This window comes from Bos grunniens, chromosome 10, assembly GCF_055505025.1.
Source record: "Bos grunniens cultivar Pamir isolate PY7600 chromosome 10, Bosgru_T2T1.0, whole genome shotgun sequence".
Classification (NCBI taxonomy): Eukaryota; Metazoa; Chordata; class Mammalia; order Artiodactyla; family Bovidae; genus Bos; species Bos grunniens.
Window position 1 is genome coordinate 87,453,481 of NC_141174.1, and position 20,986 is coordinate 87,474,466.

Below are 20,986 nucleotides of genomic sequence, written 5' to 3' on the forward strand. Positions count from 1 at the left end.
CAGCCAAATAAATGAATAAAGGATGATCTCAGCCATCTAGGGTACATTAGTGATCTGTCACTGCTAACAAAACGTAGCAGTATAAAATAACAAACATTTATTATTTCATGCAGTCTCGGCGGGTGGGTGGTACTAGCTAAGGTTCTGTCATGAGATTGTCAAGGGGTTGACCAGGGTTGGAGGCCTCTGAAGGTTTGCTTTGGGCTGAAGGATTCATTTTCTACGCAGCTCATTCACTAGGCTTGCAAGTGACTGCTGGCTTTCAGCACGAGGCCTCAGTTGCTTACCATGTGGACCGCTCCACAGGACTGGAATAGTGTCCTTGAGACATGGCGGTTGGCTTCTCCCAGGGTGATCCAAGACAGCAAAGCAGGTAATTCCCTGGTCATCCAATGGCTAAGACTCTGTGCTTCTAATGCAGGGGGCCCAGGTTTGATCCCTGGTTAGGGAACTAGATCCCGCATGCCGCAACTATGAGTTCACATGCCACAGCTAAGGCCTGGTGCAGTCAAATAAATAGATACTTTCTGAAAAAGATAATTAGAATAAATCTATTTTAAAAAGAGAAGATCAAAACAGAGAGGAAGCACAGTTGTTATGACCTAGTCTCCCAAGTTATAACCCATCACTTCCACCATATGCTCTTCATTAGAAGCAAATCACAAAACCCAAACCACACTTGTGGGAGGGGACGGAGGAGATACATGGCAGGGATTAAATGCCATCTCTTAATGAGATTGGTAAGAATCTGTGAACATATTCTAAAACCACTAGATATCACAATAGCATATACCAAAGATATTGTAGTTTTTAATATACAATTGAAGAGCTTAGGGAAGACTTTACATTGAAACTTGACCATCACCAAGCAAGGTGAAATCTCCCAAGCATACTGTGCTCTATACAAAGTAAAAGCAGGTTAATAGAAGAGGGCTAGTTCTCAAGGCATCTTTGAGAAGATGGCCCAGAGGGGTAATACTATACAGAGAATGGTGAACCCAGTGGACACAGTTATCTCATAAAAGGAGAGGCATACTTGGTTTGGGGGCAGGAATGTATCAAGTCTAGATGAAATATGTCAGAATTATCCATTTCCCCTGGGTGGGAGATGCCTTCTGGGAATGTAGAGTCCTAGGCAGCAGGCATGATGATTTCAGTAAACCTAAAGAATCACCTCCACTTAAGATCAACTGATTGCTAACGTTTGGGTACCCAGCAGTGTCTTATGAGTGTTGGTAATATGACTTGGGCCTGAGCATTTCCAGACCTGCAGAGCTAAGGACTAGATAGACTCATGAACATAGAGGTCCCACGCTGCAGTGAAATCACTGCCTTGAGTGATGCCCTTATCTCACCATGCCTTTTGTTATTGCAGAGCCCCTTCTATAAAAATTCGTGTGTCATTTCCATGCTGGCACCACTGAAAGCAAGCTGGGTCACTGGCAGGATCACTGAAGCCACCTGGGAAAACTCAGCCAGGGTTCTCACTCATTCTGTGTCTGCTCAAACCAGCATAATCTGATCTGGAAATATGGCCTCAATATGGGCCATCAGTGTTTCTGTTGATACACAGAGGATACAGTCTTCATCAAGTCAGACTAAGTGATTTTCCTTGAATAGATTGTCCAAGACATTTACCCAGTGAATAAACAATTAGGGTTCTTTGTACATAAAAATTTTTTTAAAACAATTTCAAAAGAATTCATGCAATAGTAGGACACAGTTTATGACACCAAAAATACTGCAAACAACCCAAATATTTAGCAATATGGGACAGCAGCATTAACTGTGTTACAGCCACACAGTTGAATACATTAGCTGCATTGACCTTTCTGCCATGATGGAAATATTCTACTCTGTCCAGTATGGTAGCCTCTGGTCACATGCAGCTACTAAGTACTTGAAATGGTGCTAGTTCAGCCAAGGAGTTACATTTTAATTTTATTAATTTTAGTTTAAATAACCATATATGGCCGGTAGGCTATCTTAATGGACCCTGCTCCTCAATACAATGATACCATATGAACTCCAAGACAGATTGTGGAATAAAAAAACAAGATGTCAAAAGTATAGAGTATGTTACCTTTTGTGAATGAGAGGGAGAGAAGTAAAAATAAATATTAATACTTACATTTGCATGAATTTTCACATAATTAGTGAAAGAATAAATGAAAAAGGACAAAGGGAACAGGATGGATATGGATGGAATGAAAGTGAGACTTCTCAGTGTATGTGTTTTAATATTATTTAGATTTTAAAACCATACAAATGTATTACCTACTCAATAAAAAGAATAAACCAAAATAAAATTAAAATTTTAAGATAAAAAATCCATGTGAAGATATACTTAGCATATGAGCATTAGGAATAGATCTTTCTCTGAGTTCTCATAGACTTCCCTCTATCAGATAAGGCAAGATAAATAAATCATTATGTTTCTTTTTGCCTTAGTTGCCTGGAAGGGCAAGGCAAAATGTAATGTTTAGCTATAGTATCTTCCATTTATCTAGATCTCTACTAGAACACCTCCCCCACAGTCCTACCTTTTACCTGGTTTTTGTTAATTTATCTTTCTTACTGACTTTCACTGTAAGCCTCTTTTCTGAGGCAAAATAGTAAAAAAAAAGAAGAAGAAGAAGAAATAGAAAGATTAAGAAGATAAGAAAGGCACATTTTTGATAGAAGTTTAAAATGATACCATCTTTTAAGAGTGTAATTTAGAAATGTCTATTAATTCCTAAATATACATGGGTTTTGATTCAACAGTCCTTCTAGGAATTTGTCTTATGAAAATACTTGTAGAAATGTGTAAGATATAAGTACAAAGGACAATCAAATCCCTTATGATTATACAGTGGAAGTGAGAAATAGATTAAAGGGACTAGATCTGATAGACAGAGTGCCTGATGATCTATGGACGAAGGTTCATGACATTGTACAGGAGACAGGGATCAAGACCATCCCCAAGAAAAAGAAATGCAAAACAGCAAAATGGCTGTCTGAGGAGGCCTTACAAATAGCTGTGAAAAGAAGAGAAGCGAAAAGCAAAGGAGAAAAGGAAAGATATAAGCATCTGAATGCAGAGTTCCAAAGAATAGCAAGAAGAGATAAGAAACCCTTCCTCAGCGATCAATGCAAAGAAATAGAGGAAAACAACAGAATGGGAAAGACTAGAGATCTCTTCAAGAAAATTAGAGATACCAAGGGAACATGTTATGCAAAGATGGGATCAATAAAGGATAGAAATGGTATGGACCTAACAAAAGCAGAAGATATTAAGAAGAGGTGACAAGAATACACAGAAGAACTGTACAAAAAAGATCTTCACAACCCAGATAATCATGATGGTGTGATCACTCACCTAGATCCAGACATCCTGGAACGTGAAGTCAAGTGGGCCTTAGAAAGCATCACCACGAACAAAGCTAGTGGAGGTGATGGAATCCCAGTTAAGCTATTTCAAATCCTAAAAGATACTGCTGTGAAAGTGCTGCACTCAATATGCCAGCAAATTTGGAAAACTCAGCAGTGGCCACAGGACTGGAAAAGGTCAGTTTTCATTCCAGTCCCCAAGAAAGGCAATGCCAAAGAATGCTCAAACTACTGCACAATTGCACTCATCTCACATGCTAGTAAAGTAATGCTCAAAATTCTCCAAGCCAGGCTTCAACAGTATGTGAACCATGAACTTCCAGATGGTCAAGCTGGTTTTAGAAAAGGCAGAGGAACCAGACATCAAATTGCCAACATTTGCTGGCTCATCAAAAAAGCAAGAGAGTTCCAGAAAAACATCTATTTCTGCTTTATTGACTATGCCAAAGCCTTTGACTGTGTGGATCACAGTAAACTGTGGAAAATTCTGAAAGAGAAGGGAATACCAGACCTCCTGACTTGCCTCTTGAGAAACCTATATGCAGGTCAGGAAGCAACAGTTAGAACTGGACATGGAACAACAGACTGGTTCCAAATAGGAAAAGGAGTATGTCAAGGCTGTATATTGTCACCCTGCTTATTTAACTTCTATGCAGAGTACATCATGAGAAACGCTGGGCTGGCTGGAATCAAGATTGCCGGGAGAAATATCAATAACCTCAGATATGCAGATAACACCACCCTTATGGCAGAAAGTGAAGAGGAACTAAAAAGCCTCTTGATGAAAGTGAAAGAGGAGAGTGAAAAAGTTGGCTTAAAGCTCAACATTCAGAAAATGAAGATCATGGCATCCAGTCCCATCACTTCATGGGAAATAGATGGGGAAACAGTGACAGACTTTATTTTTTTGGGCTCCAAAATCACTGCAGATGGTGACTGCAGCCATGAAATTAAAAGATGCTTACTCCTTGGAAGGAAAGTTATGACCAACCTAGACAGCATATTAAAAAGCAGAGACATTACTTTGCCAACAAAGGTCTGTCTAGTCAAGGCTATGGTTTTTCCAGTGGTCATGTATGGATGTGATAGTTGGACTGTGAAGAAAGCTGAGCACTGAAGAATTTATGCTTTTAAAGTGTGGTGTTGGAGAAGACTCTCGAGAGTCCCTTGGACTGCAAGGAGATCCAACCAGTCCATTCTAAAGGAGATCAGTCCTGGGTGTTCATTGGAAGGATTGATGCTAAAGCTGAAACTCCAATACTTTGGCCACCTCATGTGAAGAGTTGACTCATTGGAAAAGACCCTGATGCTGGGAGCGATTGGGGGCAGGAGGAGAAGGGGACGATAGAGGATGAGATGGCTGGATGGCATCACTGACTCGATGGACGTGAGTTTGAGTAAACTCTGAGAGTTGGTGATGGACAGGGAGGCCTGGCGTGCTGCAATTCATGGGGTCACAAAGAGTCGGACACGACTGAGCGACTGAACTGAACTGAATGTGCATCAATAGGGAGTGGTGAAGTAAGTTATGAAAAAACATGTGCTAGTGAAAAAGAGTGGGATAGACCTGTTTACTGACACTTGATGATGATCAAGTATTAAACAATACGTAGAACAGCAGTTCTCAGACTTTTTGGTCTTAGGACTCCATTTTACTCTTACCAATTAATTGGGATTCCAAAGAGCTTTTGTTATGTAGGTTATATCTACTGGTATTTACCACATTAGAAATTTAAACTACGACATTTAAATATACACTTCTTAATTTATTTAAGGTGTTGGCTAAGCTTCCCAGGTGGCGCTAGTAGTAAAGAACCTGCCTGCCAAGGCAGGAGACTTAAGGTTTGATTCCTGGGTTGGGATGATCCACTGGAGGAGGGCACGGCGACCCACTCCAGTATTCTTGCCTGAAGAATCCCATGGGCAGAGGAGCCTGGTGGGTTATGGTCCACAGGGTCGCAAAGTGTCGGACACAACGGAAGTGACTTAGCACACAGCACATGGGCCAACCCAATAACAGTAACAAACAGATTACATGTTTATGTAAGTCACATCCTTTTTATCAAAATGAACTATGGCAGGACGTAATTTAGTAAGAAGGCTGGCATTGTCTCCCATTTCTGCAAATGTATTTAATATCTGGCTTAATAGAAGACAGCTGGATTCTCACGGCTACTTCTGCTGTCAATCTGTTGTGGTAGGTGTTTTGGTTGAAGTACAGGAAGAAAAATCCAACCTCATACTCAGATGTAGTTGGAAAAGGGAGGGTAATTTTCATAGATCATTTTGGATATTCTTCTTGGCGAGTTCACCAAATCTCCACAAGTGGTGGTTTCTCAAGGATTAGTTGCAATGTGGATTCTGAAACCATATTGATGAACTTTTCTTACTGTTACTTTAAAATCCATCAGTCTGTCTTCCACTTTGAATGATTCTTTGTAACATGTATGACTTTGTAACATCATAACTGGTCATTTAAAAAATACCGGGTTCACTGAGTTATATAGATGTTTTGTATATTGACACATATTAGTAACAATGTCAAAAATCACATTTGTTAATATCACCACCAATCTCATCATTACAGTCTTTAAGTGTTGGCAAGCTGTCAGCTCATAATGACAAATATAAGTTAAACAGCATGCTTTGGGAGTTGTTGTGTAGCTTATAATCCCTTTTTTGTTAAAAAAAAATCTTAATTTTTGCTTAAAAGTTGGAATTTCATCATTAGTACTACACACTTGTCAGTTTTCCTTGAAGTAACAGGCTCATTAATTGTTGAGAAAATGTCTGAAAAAATGCCCAAATCTGACCCAACGTAGTTTGGCTGTTAGTCATTGTTTCAAGTAAAAATATTTCTCCATTAACACACACACACACACACACACACAATTGAATTCAGTTTGCAAGTCAAACAATTGCACAAGTACTGCTCCTCCAGACCATTATTGTAACTTGGAATGCAGCTGAAGTGTTTGATGTGTACTCCTCATCTCATACAGACTCTTAAAAATAAAGGGACTCCAGGGTTGAAATTTAATAAACTTAGTCATCTTTACTGCTCTATCAAGGGTGTTCTTAAGGAAAATAGAGTTTCGGTTATTCCGAGAGTGTGCTGGTGAAGCATACAATGACTCCCCACCCCCACCCCAGGACAGTCTGGTGCCACCACCCTGATCTATGACACCAGCAGTTTTACCCACCTTCGTATTTTGTAACATCAGTGCAAATATCAACACTGTGAAGAAAGCAAATAATGCTTTAGCACAATTATAAAAACAGCTTTGGCCTTATGGACCCTCTGAAACGGTCTCAGGAATCTTCTGGAATTCATAAAACCACCCTTTGAGAACGGCTGATGTAGCCCATGATCCCTTTTTTGTTTAAGACAAAAAAAGGCAAAGACCGAAAGAAAGATACTCACCGAAGTGCTAACAGTGACTCTAGCAGTAGAAAGTGATAAAGTGACATTTTCTTGGTACGTCACATACTTTTCTCTTTTTTGAATCCTTTACAAAGTGTATGTATTTCTTAAGTAATTAAAAACACTGAAGAAAGGAAAAGATTAAATAAATGATAAACACCAATTACAACACACTCAGAGAATGTAAAATGCTCCTTGGACCTGTTTTTATGTTGAAAATATGAAGAGATTAGATACATAAAGCAGGGAGCTTAAATTATTAAAAAACAAAACAAGACACAAGAGAAAGCTCACCCTGAGAAATACCTCATTTCCCACAGGGCTGGAGGAAGGAAGTGCCGCCCTGCCTGGGATGCTGAGGCATCCACCAGGCCCAGGTAGCTTAAATGAATGACCCTGCTGATACTTTTACACGCAGGCTGAAAATAAATCTAAAACACATTCTCTGTAGAAGGCAACAGGATTAGATTAGAAAAGTGATTTGACACTTTAGAAAGCTCACAGCTTCCTTCCCAGAGGAAAGACAAAAACAGGCACAGGACCCAGGGCTTACAGAGGAGATACAAAGTTTCTCTTTGGTGCCTTAAGCTTCCAGCTCTGCGCCTTCCTCCCTCTAGACTGAACCTGCCACCTCTTGCCTTTGCAGGATCCAGTGCTCTTCTGGTCTCCTCTCCTTTGCCCCTACTATCTCAGCCTCTCCCATGATATCAGTCATCCACGCCTCTCCGTCATCTACACCCTAGCATAAATGAGTTTCCATGACGAGGCTCCCTCCCCTGCTGCATTTGCTTTTTAGACTGATCTCTGATGGTGGACTAAAAGGCTGGATGCTGAGAGAAGGCAGCTGAGGCATCAGTGGTAATTGCTGGGGAAGTCCCTGAAGCAGAAGTCTCTTTCCCGGGCTTCTAAAATCATGCTCTATGGGTGGCTACCGTCAGCAGTTTCCTTCTGCTGTGTGCCATCAAAGATGTTACTGCCGCTTTCTGGGCTCTGTTAACCCAAGTGGGTTGGACTGGTGACCTCCTGGGTTTCTGTGACTGAGCTCCATTAATGTAAGGGAGTACCGGCTCTGGAGGCCTGGGGAATGGCGTCTTGTTTTCAGTTCCTGAATTCAAGCAGGACTCAGAGGAAACTGCCCTCAGCTCCCTGCAGTTTGCCCCCTTCCCCCCTTCTCTTCCTCATGACCTGTGTCTCCAGGGGGAGGATCAAACAAAGAGGTTGCAGAGGGTGGTGGAATGCTGTGTTTGGTTAAGTCCCAGGCTGGATGTGATTACAAAGTTCCTGTGACTGTGGAGACGCGGTGGGGAATGTGGTGGGAGGGATTCTGATGTCCAAGAATGTGTTCAGGCACACCCCCACCCCCTCCACACACATACACACACAACTCTTAATGCAATTGTGAGTTGCTAAACTCTGTGCTCAGACCCTCACCTCATATGTGCCCACCACCTCCTTAGGGATCTTCTTACAGGCATTTGTATTTTCCATAAAGGCTTTCAGAAGACCAAACAACTTTCACAAATTAAAGGAATAAATAAATGACTTTCTAGTATTTTTGCTTCTCAATATCCGTCATCCTACATGTGGCGAATTCTCAAGGACAAGAGTCACAGCTGACCTCTCTCTTTATCCCCTCCCACTCCTTTCATCATGCCCAGGACTTGATGCCTCCCCCAGTTTTGTTCCATGTACAGATATGAGAATGAATGAATGAATGGAGAAATGAATGGAGAAATGAATGTTTCCACTAAGGTTCAAAAAAGTGTTTTTAAAGGTAATGGGTTACTGGGACTTCCTGGTGGTCCAGTGGTAAAAGATCCGCCTTCCAATGCAGGGGATGCAGTTTCAATCCTGTCAGGGAACTAGGATGTCACGTTCCCTGGGGCAACTAAGCCCGCACGCAGCAGCTACTGAGCCCATGTGCCACAAACTAGACAGTTCCACACCCCCCAGTCAAAGAGCCCAAGTGCCACAACTAAGACTTAATGCAGTCAAATAAATTATTTTAAAATAAATAAATTAACCTCAGATATGCAGATAGCACCACTCTTACAGCAGAAAGCGAAAAAGAACTAAAGAGCCTCCTGATGAAAGTGAAAGAGGAGAGTGAAAAAGCTGGCTTAAAACTCAACATTCAGAAAACTAAGATCATGGCATCCAGTGCCTTCACTTCACGGCAAATAGATGGGGAAACAGTGGAAACAGTGAGAGATGTCATTTTCTTGGGCTCCAAAATCACTGCAGATGGTGACTGCAGCCATGAAATTAAAAGATGCTTGCTCCTTGGAAGAAAAGCTATGACAAATCTCAACAGCATATTAAAAAGCAGAGAGACGTTACTTTGCTGACAAAGGTCCATATAGTCCAAGCTATGGTTTTTCCAGTTGTCATATATGGATGTGAAAGTTGGACCGTAAAGAAAGCTGAGCACCAAAGAATTGATGCTTTTGAACTGTGGTGTTGGAAGACTCTTGAGAGTCCCTTGGACTGCAAGGAGATCCAACCAGTCAATCCTAAAGGAAATCAATCCTGAATATTCATTGAAAGGACTGATGCTGAAGCTGAAGCTCCAAAACTTTGGTCACCTGATGCAAAGAGCTGACTCATTGGAAAAGACCCTGCTGCTGGGAAAGACTGAAGGCAAGAGGAGAAGGGGATGACAGAGGATGAGATGGTTGGATGGCATCACCAATTCAATGGACATGAGTTTGTGCAAGCTCTGTGAGTTGGTGATGGACAGGAAAGCCTTGCATGCTCAATCCATGGGGTTGCAAAGAATGGGACATGACTGAGCAACTGAACTGACTGAAATAAAGGTAATGGGTTATTCCCCATGGAGTGTCACCATGTCACTCAACTTGTCTTCTTGTCTCCATTTCCTTTACTGTAATTCACCAAAGAGTGGCCTGGGGGAGTCATCATGGTAGATAAGGAAGAGCAAACTGAAAAAGACCCTGTGCTGGCACTTCCAGCTTTATGACCTTAAGAAAGTCACTCGCCTTCTCTAGACCTCAGTTTCAACTCAAAGATAGGGTTGAAAATACCTGCCTCAAGCCTAGAGGACCCATAGGAGCCTATGTGAGACTTCAGTTCAGTGAGCAAGATTTGTCAGGCCCACCCTGTGAGTTAGGGACAGGGAGACTCAGGCTAGCTGATTGAAGACCTCCAGAGCGTGCTCCCCACTTGGTGCCTGGCTTCCTCATCCCCTTGAAGACTCACAGCAACACATCATCCCCCAGCAGCCCTTCAGAGCCACTGGGACCATCAACTCAATGGGACATTCTGGAACTATTGGTGGAGAGATGGTTGTTTGGTTGGGAGGAGGTCAGGGTCATAAGCTTGGGCTGTGCCCATCAGACAGTTCTGCAGAGCATAAAGTGTTGCAGCACAATGGAATCTCTTCCCTTAAAAGAAACACATAATGGAAACAAAGTTTAAAATTTTAACTTGACAATAAAGTAGCCAACTCTTGCTCCTCTGTGGAGAGGGTATCACAATCATGGATTCCCAGCTGCCAGAGTCCCGTGCTCGGGTCAGAGCGTTCAAGGCCTGGCCACAAGGGACGGCTGCCCCAGGGGCCGTGTTATCAGCCCTTGCCGCACAGGATATCCTGGGAAAGATGGGGGCAGGAGACAACACTTCCACCCCCAAAGGGACCTCAGCAAGGAGGAGTCACCACCTTGGACTCCAGCCCAAGGGTCAAAGAAGGGTGTCCTGTGGTCCTTCCTGTGCTGGTCCTAGATCCCTGGGCAGCGGTGTCAGGGGACAGCAGGAGCACCTGCAGAGTGGGTGGTTCGGGTCAGGGTGAGGTTACGAGGGCATGTTTGGCCAAGGCCAGGCTGTTGGGCATAGGTATGGCCACTTTGCCATCAAATTCTCCAAAATTGGTTTAACATCCTGCAGGATACTCGATCAGATGTGGTGGGAGGCGTAGCAGCTGCTGTTCCTCTTTGTAAAGACAGTAGGAACAGACTTGGCTTTGACCCTGACTGTGGCATGTTGGTGGTGGTGGGTTCTCTGCCTCTCTAACCCCTGCCTTGCCCCTCTTATCTATGGTCAGCAGGAGAGTGGAGTCTCAGATCCAGCCCTGATTGTTCTCAAAGCCCACCATCTCCCTTCTACAGCAGAGGTCCCCAGACTTCAGGATCTAATGCCGATGATCTGAGATGGAGCTGATATAATCATAACAGAAATAAAGTGTGCAATATATGTAATATGCTTTAATCATCCTGAAAACTTCGCCTTCCCCCTTCCATGAAACTGGTCCCAGGTGCCAAAAAGATTGAGGGCCATCGCTCTACAGGACAGAGGCATCGGGGGGAAATTGTCTTCAGGCCCCCTCCTCCTCTCTGGGCCTTTCTCCAGCCTCAGGTGGCCAGAGTCCCCTGGGTAAAGAGAACCCCTCTCCTTCCCCCCTAGTCCCTACCCCCAGTTAGAGAGAAAGTATCAGACAATAAACCCATTCAGGCTGAGGAGTTTTGTGGATTTAAAGAGGACAGTTTTAAAAGCGGGAGATGAACAAGAATGATATTTAAGAAAAAAATGGCCTAATTAGCTGTGTGGCTTTGGGCTTTTTACCCAACCTCACTGAACCCCAATATCTTCATCTATACCGTGGGGACTAACACTATTTTTGCCTTATGGATATAATGATTAAACGTGGGAAACGCCCAGAACATAATAGGAATCTATATATTTAGCATCTGTATCATAAGATCCACCACACTGATTTTAAGCTTTCTACATTTACCCATGGAAGAAAAGGCTGTCTCTCCTCCAAAGAGTTTTTTAACAAGTGTGCCCATTTCTAACAAGGTAGCAGTAATTAGGGTGTGGGAAAGACATTAGGGACAGCAAGACTCTGAGAGGCTCCCACTTCTAGTTCAACCAAAAAAGGAATCTGAGCGTAGACAGAGGAGGCAACCTGGATTAGAACAGCCTGTGTAGTTTAATCAAAGCTCCTGATACCAGTGTCTCTCTAAATTTCCAATGAACCATTTATAGCTGCAGAGAAGAATGCATACTGCCAAGAGGTTTAGATATGCATATGGAATTGGCTCTCTGCCAGTAGGACATTTCTTAGAATACACTTGTGTTCGCATAAAAATTGCTGCAGATTCTTCTATTCTATGTCCAAATATACACGTATTTAATTTAAAATTAAAAAAAAAAAATGTGTGTTAAGTTGCTTCAGTCATGTCTGACTCTTTGCGACCCTATGTACCATTGCCCACCAGGCTCCTCAGTCCATGGGGATTCTCCAGGCAAGAATACTGGAGTGGGTTGCCATGCCCTTCTCCATGGGATCTTCCTGACCCAGGGATCAAACCCACGTGTCTTGCATTGCAGGCTGATTCTTTACCTCCCTCACCTGCCTGCTGCCAATTCGCTTCAGTCGTGTCCAACTCTGTGCGACCCGATGGACTGCAGCCTACCAGGCTTCTCCATCCATGGGATTCTCCAGGCAAGAACACTGGAGTGGGTTGCTATTTCCTTCTCCAATGCATGAAAGTGGAAAGTGAAAGTGAAGTCACTCAGTCGTGTCTGACTCTTAGCGACCCCATGGACTGCAGCCCACCAGGCTCCTCCATCCATGGGATTTTCCGGGCAACAGTACTGGAGTGGGGTGCCATTGCCTTCTCCTACCTCCCTCACCAGGGAGGCCCAAATATGTATATATTTAATTTAAAATTGAAAAAAACAAAACAAAACAAAACACCCAAACCAAAAAACAACCACCATGTCTCCCTGCCCCCATACAATCTTCAAGCTGGCACTTTGAGAAGACACAGTATGTTCAGGCTATGGCTTTTTGCTCTGCCTGTATCTGCCACAGACCCCCTTCCATGCCTGTGCAATTCCAATCTGACAGCATGGTTCAGAACAAGGATATGAATCTAGGTGGCCCCACCATCTCCCTTAGTTCCTCATGCCTGACCTGACCTGCTCAACCAGTGCCCACACCCCATCCACAGTATAAATAAGACTCAGCAGAACCACACGTATGTGTGCAAACTGAGAAGCCTGGCCCACTGTCAGGGGAGGAAATGGGGCTTGAAAGACCTAGTAGGCATGGGTGCTGTATTAGCCTGGGGTCTTATGTGGTAAGCAATAGAAACGGACTCTGGGTGACTTACCCAGAAAGTACTTTATTGGAAGATGAGAGGCAACAGAGAACTCAAAGGAAAACTGAAGCCAGAAGGACACGTGGGACAGCAGTTTCAGGAATCCAGGAAGCAGACGCCAGGGTATAGTCACTGGAACTGAGATAAACAGACCCCAGACATTTTCTGTTTTGGTATCAACTGCTATCTCTCTCTAGGACAGAGTATTTAATCAGCCTAACTTGGGTGACACAGCTCATCCTCTGGCCAGAGATAATGGGGTCCCTTGATGGCCAATCCCATCAAAATGTATCAGATGAAAGATAGGTCAATCACTAAGGCAAAATTGTGGCCCTAGTACCAGAAGAGTGGGCACTGAATGAAGTTCCCAGCTATCTGCAACAAGGGACCCTAGAGAATATTGTGCTCAGCAAAGTCAGGCAGAGAAAGACAAATATACTCTCTGACATCACTCATATGTGGAATCTAATAAATAATACAAATGAATCTGTATTCAAAACAGACTCACAGATATGGGAAATAAACTTACGGTTACCACAGGGGAGAGGGGAGGGAGGGATCAATTTGGGGTATGGGATTTACAGAAATAAACTATATGTGAAAGAGCTAAGCAACAAGGGTTATTGCATAGCACAGGGAATTATACCCATTCTCTTGTAATAACCTATCAATATAAGGGAATATAACCTGCAAAAATACTGAACCACTATGCTGTACACCTGAAACTCACATGATACTGTAAACCAACTACACTGCAAACAAACAAAATTATCCATGATGGATCCTACAACTTGTCTCCAAAGCCAGCCTGGTTGTCCCCAAGGGACTCACAGGTCCTCTCTAAAGAGAGTCGGCTGTCACCAGATCACCAGCATCAGCAGCTACCGCTGAGTGTTCCCTTCTCAAGACACAGAGCCCTTCACCCCGAGCAAGAAGGCCCAGGATGAAGTACCTGGGCAAAAGGGCTCCAGGGAAGAGGAAGCCCATCTGGAGAGAACTTAGTCCTCACCAAGATGAACTACAACCACAATCATTCAAGGGAAGGGGCTACAGGGAGACAGGGTAGGGGATGTGCCCACAAAGGGAGACCAGACAGAGAGGCTGGGCTCCGATATGCAGCCCGACCACCTTCATAATTTGGCCAAAGGTGGGTGCCAGCCAAGAGGTCTTCACCCTGAGGAGTCTGGAGACAGGCCTGGTTTATCAGCCAGAGTCTTCTTCCTACAATGCCCAAAAAAGAGGTATAAGCTGGTGGCCCAGTGGCTAAGACTCCATGCTCCCAGTGCAGGAGGACCAGGTCCCACCCCTGGTCAAGGAACTAGATCCCACATGCTGCAACTGAGACCCGGTGCAGCCAAATAAATTAAAAATAAAAGAAAGAGAGAGAGAAGTGAACAAAGAAACTCACAACAACTCTAGACATGCAATATACACAGCGTGCTTATAAAACTTCCAAGTAGCACATAACTATATAGAATACAAAATTAAAGTCTGTAGAATGACTCTTTCTCCCAAACATGGGCCCCATTTTATGGAATATCCAAGTCCTTGCTTCCCCCTTCTCAGTGGACACCAAGAGGAGTCCCCAGGGTGAAGGAACAGAGGGGACTAGGCAGGGAAACTCCAAGTGCCCTTCCAGCTCAACAGAGCTGAGGGGAAACCAGGGCAGCCCCCCACCACACACCCAACCCCCTGCACAGTGGCTGCACCCTGGGTACCCGGGCAATAAGGAGGTGGCGAAGGAAAGGGGAGGCAGGGAGAGAGGCTGGGAGAGAGTGAGAGGACTGAAGTCCCCTTTACTCCCCCATTCCACCCATTCTACTCCCTCCCAAAGGTAGCAACTGTTACCCACATTTCCTTACTCGCTTACATATGGCAGATAATCACATGAGAAACCGACCGAGCATCATTTTCCTGCAGACATCTTATGCAAAGACAGGAGACCTGTTTCACTCCTCGTCTTCTCAAGTGCGCAAGTCCACGTGGAGCCCTGGAGGACCAGGGCTCACTTTCCCGTTGTCCTCCTCCATAGAAAGGAAGTTCTAAAGGGAAGGAGATCTGTTTACTTTCTTCAACTTCTCCCTTACTTAGAGCAGGGCTTGGAATATAGTAAGCGCTAGATTTTTTTGAGTAAATGAAATTTCTTCTCCTCGGATGAAGATAGCATTCCCTCATAACCACAGCTCGTCCTCGTCCTGATTGATCAAGTTTGACTGAGTTAGATTTTTTTGAGTAAATGAAATTTATTCTCTCTTCTCGGATGAAGATAGCATTCCCTCATAACCACAGCTCCTCCTCGTCCTGATTGATCAAGTTTGACTGAGTTATTGGTCCTGGTCTTGCCACTCAATGACTTCCAGTTGGAGCCCATGTTCTTGCTCGTGTACCCTGAGATAGGGGAGTACGTAATGGAGCTGGAAAAATGAGGCTAGGCTCATTAGGTTTAGAGACAGAGGACCTCCGTGTGTGCTCCTGCTCCTTAGCCACCAGCTCACTAGCTGTGGGCTGGAGAGAAGTGGTGGATAGCGTGGGGAATCACCCAGAGCCCTCTCCAGGGCTGAAGCCCACCTTCCCTAGCAGCTGGAAGTGCTGAAAGCTGATGGCTCTCAGCTGAGTCACCTCAAGGACTTGCCTTGGCTGAGAAGGCCCACCTTTCTCAAGCCCAAGGACCGCCTCCATGAAGGAGTACAAAGGCTCAGCCCCTACTTGCCAGGAGGGACAACCCTACAGAGCCAGCTGAGCTCCAGAACAGTCTTCATCATGCCCTCAACCTCTGTGCCCAGTCCTGCCTTCTTCATTCCCTGCGGGTGCCAGTCCTGCAAAGCCTTCCCCTGCAGGCCTCTCTGTCGCACAGCCTGATTCTCAGGGTGCCCAAAATACAAGAGACCACACATATTCCCTCTCTTCCCAGGCTCATTAGCTATACAACACAGGGTTAAAGAAGATGGGTTTTGAAGTCAAACAGATGTAGATTTTAATCCAAATCCACCACTTGCCCACTCTGTGTTAATGGGCAATGTATTTAACCTTGCTGAGACTTTGCTGCCTCATCTGTATAAGGGGGTAGACGAGACTCCTCTAGTGCCCTGTGTCATATATCCTCCACTGACCTGTGCTGTCAGCTATAGCTATGGGGGGCAGTTTCACGGGAGCTCAGTCTCACCTGGGCTGCAGGGTCCCACCATTTGTTCTTCACACCCTTCACTTTGGAGGGGACGTCCCCAGGCCACTTGACCTCTATATGCTTCACTGATGTGTCGGGCCCTAAATCTAGATAGGATTTATATCCTCCCCTCTAGAGTAGATGCATCATACTTGTTACTTCTTCCTCAACTGGTCTCATTAATGGGGTCACTGGTACGGTGCACTCTCATCTGATGCTCTGTGGAATGTCCAGATGATCCAGGTCCCTCCAGACTCCATGACGGTAGAAGGCGGGGGAGTTAACACAGCCCTGACGCAAGACACTAACGTATCCTGTCCTCTGCTCCACGTGAATGTGCACTGCTTTGACCCTCCTTTCTGACAGGGATGGAAAAGAAAACAAAAAACAGATCAATGAAGAAGAAGAAAAAGATCGATGGGCAGGCACCATGTAGTGTTGGAGGCTATGTTGATCTGCTCCAGTAAAGATACCCTACTTAGCAAAACAGCACCAACTGGGGCTCCTGCTTGGTTAGCTTTGTGGTGGTTTACTCTCATCAGCCATTCTATCCAGTTTCTGTAGAGGCCTGATGGGTGAGTTAAATGGGAATACGACAGAGACCATTCTTGCATGTTTTTATCACTGAGGGTGGCACTGATTTTGGCCATTCCCCCGGAATAGATACAATCTTGTATTTGATTTACCATCTTGGCCAGGGAGAGGGAGCATTTTAGAGGCTTCAGTTAGCCGTCTTTACTGTATTAGCTCTTATTCCATAGGCCAAGGAAACCATATAGGGGGTTCTACCAGCTACCAAGTATTGTCTCTTCCAATACACACCCAGGAACAGCAAGTAACCACACTGGACCTGTAAACTCACAGTGAGCTGGAGCAAGGCCAGGGCTCCATTATTCCCCCTCTAATGGACAGGGTGGTGGTGATGGCACTTTGGGTCACCAGACCCTGTCAATTCAGACCCTGAATTGTCAATTCAGACCCTGTGGCCAAAAATTCTGCCAAGTCCTTGGACAAGGACATTCCCCTGTCTCATGCTCAGTTACACAAGTAAATGGTCACAGGTTCTTTTTGGAAAGAACTTGGAGGGAATACTACTGAATACAAATTTGCCATGATGTTCCATGTCCTTTAGTCAATGGCTCAGGTCCAGAAACTGGTTAAGGGATCACGACATTTTACTGGGGGCGGCTGCCTTCAGCCCCCTGATCATCCATCCTTGATTTCTTTTGATTGTCTAAATTGAGTACTACACCCATCTACCTTATACACCCATCTAGGAACATTGTGTTCTATTAACCATCTCCATAATCTTCTGCAGGTCAGGCACTCCTGACTACCACTAAGATTGCCACTAAGATTTTGCTGTTCACTGCAATCATTGCACCCACCTGGGTTCTAAAGGCTGAGCACCGCTGCCTGACCGCTATTATGTCAGGATCCTCTAATCCCCATGGGTATCAGACAGCCCAGCTCTGTAATAGCATATCCTACTGTGCCCCTCCCTCGCCAGCTTCTTCCTTATTGCCTCCATAAAGGATGCTTTCCAGGGCTTCCGGCAGCACAGAGTTGGCTGGTGGGTTTTCTGGCCCCCAGTACTACAAACACTCTGACATGCCCACTCCTCTGGGCCTTTTGATCTCTTCCTTCACCCTCTGCCACAGCAGCTCTGACATTTCTACTTCACTCATGTGGACCTTTGCTTTTCCTACGCTTCTAAAATCCATCTTTAAAGCGTGTTAGCATTACCTCCTAGGTTTCTGGCCAGGCTGTTAAATCCACTCTCATGGGAGAGTACTTCTGTATCAACACCTGCTCTTATCCAACTTCACCTTCCTCCCCTCTTGATCTGGCCCCCTTGGGATTCAGTTCTGTGCCCACTTCCTGCCTGAATGCTATGACCCAGATTCAGCAGATAATCTCCCTCCTCCCTTAGCTAGCCCAGCACACCTGGGATTTGACTCGTCCATCAGATAGAGAAGAGGTAGAAGTCAGTTCCTAGGGAGACACGCTTTATCTTGCAGGGCACCTACCTCATTTCAAACGGAGTGCTATCTTCCTAAATGGGGGAACCACTATTTGCCAACTAGAAGTGGATCAGTTCTGGGACTTCCCTGGTGGTCCAGTGGTTAAGACTTCACCTTCAAACGCAGGAGGTGTAGGTTCCATCCCTTGTTGGAGAGCTAAGATCCCACATGCCTCATGGCCAAAAAAAAGAGAACATAAACAACAGAAGCAATATTGTAACAAGTTCAATAAAGACTTTAAAAATGGCCCACATCAAAAAAATCTAAAAATAAACTCCCAGGGACTTCCCTGGGGACCCAGTGGGGGTGGGGGGAGGGGAGAGAAGTAGGTCACTTCTGCAGGTCCGGTGGGTCCAGAAGAATCTGAGAGGTCAAGGCTCTCAATTGCATTTACTCATATATGCCCAGCCCAGGTCTCAGGCTCCTACCACTTTCCTAACAGTGATCTGACCTTGGCACACAAGGCCCGTCAGAACTAAGAATCCCACCTTCTCTGGAGCTCTTTTACTCTTACCATTATGTCTAAAGCCTGGTCCTCCCTCTGCAGGTGGGAGTTCCTCAAATGCTGCCCAGGCAGTCCTCTGGCTTTTGCCTTTGGCCTGAGTGATTTTTCACTCTGAGACTGTCATTACCCCTTGTGAGTAAATCAATGGGCCTGGCAAAGTTCTTCATTTCCATGGTCCATACATTGACTACTTCCTTCAATTGCCAAAAACACTGCACCAGCCAGGTGCAAATACCTTCCACCCATATCCCAGCCCAGGTCACCAACAGTGAGTGAGTTTTAACCATCACAAGATTCTGGCATGCCAGGGACTAAGCTTACTTCTATCCATCAGGTTCACTGATACCTGGCTGGCAAATGGTCCCTCTCCAAATTCCCTTTTCTGCTTCTTAAGACCACTTCTGGCCCAAACTGTCTTGGTTCGGGTTCCCTGAAAGCAGACTCTGAGATGGAGATGGTTTAGCAGGCAGAATTCTGAGAGATAAGAGCTGTAAGAAGACAGGATTGGAAAGAGGGAGTAAATGATCACAATGTGGCTGCAGGCAAGGCCTCAGATGGTCGCACAGGAAGCTCTGAGCTGGGATGGCCCTTCTAGAGGGTTCCAGAATGTGGCAAGGAGGCTAGGGCATGACTTCTCTGCATCAACCAGTCACTGGCTGAAGACGGCCCAAAGGTCTGGGCCTTGCCTTGGTGGAGGCAACGACTTGTAGCCAGGAAAATTCCCAGGGAGGGAAGGAGCAGTGAGACACCAGGAGCCAATATTCCCAGCAGCTGGGTTTGTGGGCATTGAAGGGGGGCCAGTAGGAACATGCTTCTGTTCAGTACAATTCAGTTACTCAGTCGTGTCCGACTCTTTGCAACCCCATGAACCACAGCACGCCAGGCCTCCGTATCCATCACCAACACCTGGAGTCTACCCAAACCCGTGTCCATTGAGTTGGTGATGCCATCCCACTATCTCATCCTCTGTCATCCCCTTCTCCTCCTGCCCTCAATCTTTCCCAGCATCAGAGTCTTTTCAAATGAGTCACCTCTTCGCGTCAGGTGGCCAAAGTATTGGAGTTTCAGCTTCAACATCAGTCCTTCCAATGAACACCCAGGACTGATCTCCTTTAGGATGGACTGGTTAGATCTTGCAGCCCAAGGGATTCTCAAGAGTCTTCTCTAACACCACAGTTCAAAAGCATCAATTCTTTGGCGCTCAGCTTTCTTTATAGTCCAACTCTCACATCCATACATGACCACTGGAAAAACCATAGCCTTGACTAGACGGACCTTTGTTGACAACGTAATGTCTCTGCTTTTTAATACATGTCTAAATTGGTCATAACTTTCCTTCCAAGGAGTAAGCGTCTTTTAATTTCATGGCTGCAATCACCATCTGCAGTGATTTTGGATCCCAGAAAAATAAAGTCAGCCACTGTTTCCACTGTTTCCCCATCTATTTCCCATGAAGTGATGGGACCTTTCCCATGAAGTGATGGGACCGGATGCCATGATCTTTGTTTTCTGAATGTTGAGCTTTAAGCCAACTTTTTCACTCTCCACTTTCACCTTCATCAAGAGGCTTTTTAGTTCCTCTTCACTTTCTGCCATAAGGGTGGTGTCATCTGCATATCTGAGGTTATTGATATTTCTCCTGGCAGTGTTGATTCCAGCTTGTGCTTCGTCCAGCCCAGCATTTCTCATGATGTACTCTGCAAAGAAGTTAAATAAGCAGGGTGAACATGGTTACAATTTATCAAACCATCTCAGCAAGTTCTTGTGAGAACTAAATGAGAGAAAATGTGGTAAGAGCTTAGCAATATGCCAGGTATGTAATGGTTTTCTTTAAAAAGTTACTGGGACTTCCCTGGCAGTCCAGTAGTTAAAGACTCAGTGTTCCCACTGCAGGGGGTGTGAGTTTGATCCCTGGTAGGGGAACAAAGATCCCTTATGCTGCACCGTGTAGCCAAAAAATAACAAAAATTATGAAAACAAAAAGTGTCAGCAGATCTTGTATCTGGTGAGGAGCTCTAAAAAAAAAAGGTAACTATTGCTGTTTTTATTTCCAATAATAATTATAGTTTCTGTTTATATCATAATATTTAGCTGAACCATGTAAGTTGTTGACATTTAACCACATTTGACCTACAGGTTTCATATGGCTCATCTGTTAATTAATAAGAATAATTAAATAGTACCTGTTCTACCTACCTTGTAGATTTATTTGAAGATCTACTAGCAAGGGGCATATGTAAAAATGTTTTGTAAAGTGTTCTATTAAAATGTCGACACACTAGATTATTGGTCTTATCTTTTACTACCACATCTAAGAAAATGGCTATGTTCAGGCTTCCCCAGCCAAGGATAATAAAGCTATCTTATTTAAAA

At 44.6% G+C, this 20,986-nt stretch overlaps 1 long non-coding RNA gene across 3 annotated transcripts; it reads right to left on the reverse strand.

The window, feature by feature from the left end:
* Positions 1-12,925: 12,925 nt before the first annotated feature.
* On the reverse strand, positions 12,926-17,446 carry LOC147365284 (uncharacterized). Of its 3 annotated transcripts, none has more exons than XR_015135347.1 (2): positions 14,822-17,446; positions 12,926-14,142 (listed from the first exon to the last, which is right to left on the reverse strand). It is a non-coding gene; the product is annotated as an uncharacterized LOC147365284 (long non-coding RNA). The 3 variants fall into 3 exon arrangements; XR_015135348.1 differs by having other exon boundaries at positions 14,792-17,446; XR_015135346.1 differs by having other exon boundaries at positions 14,784-17,446.
* Positions 17,447-20,986: the final 3,540 nt, after the last annotated feature.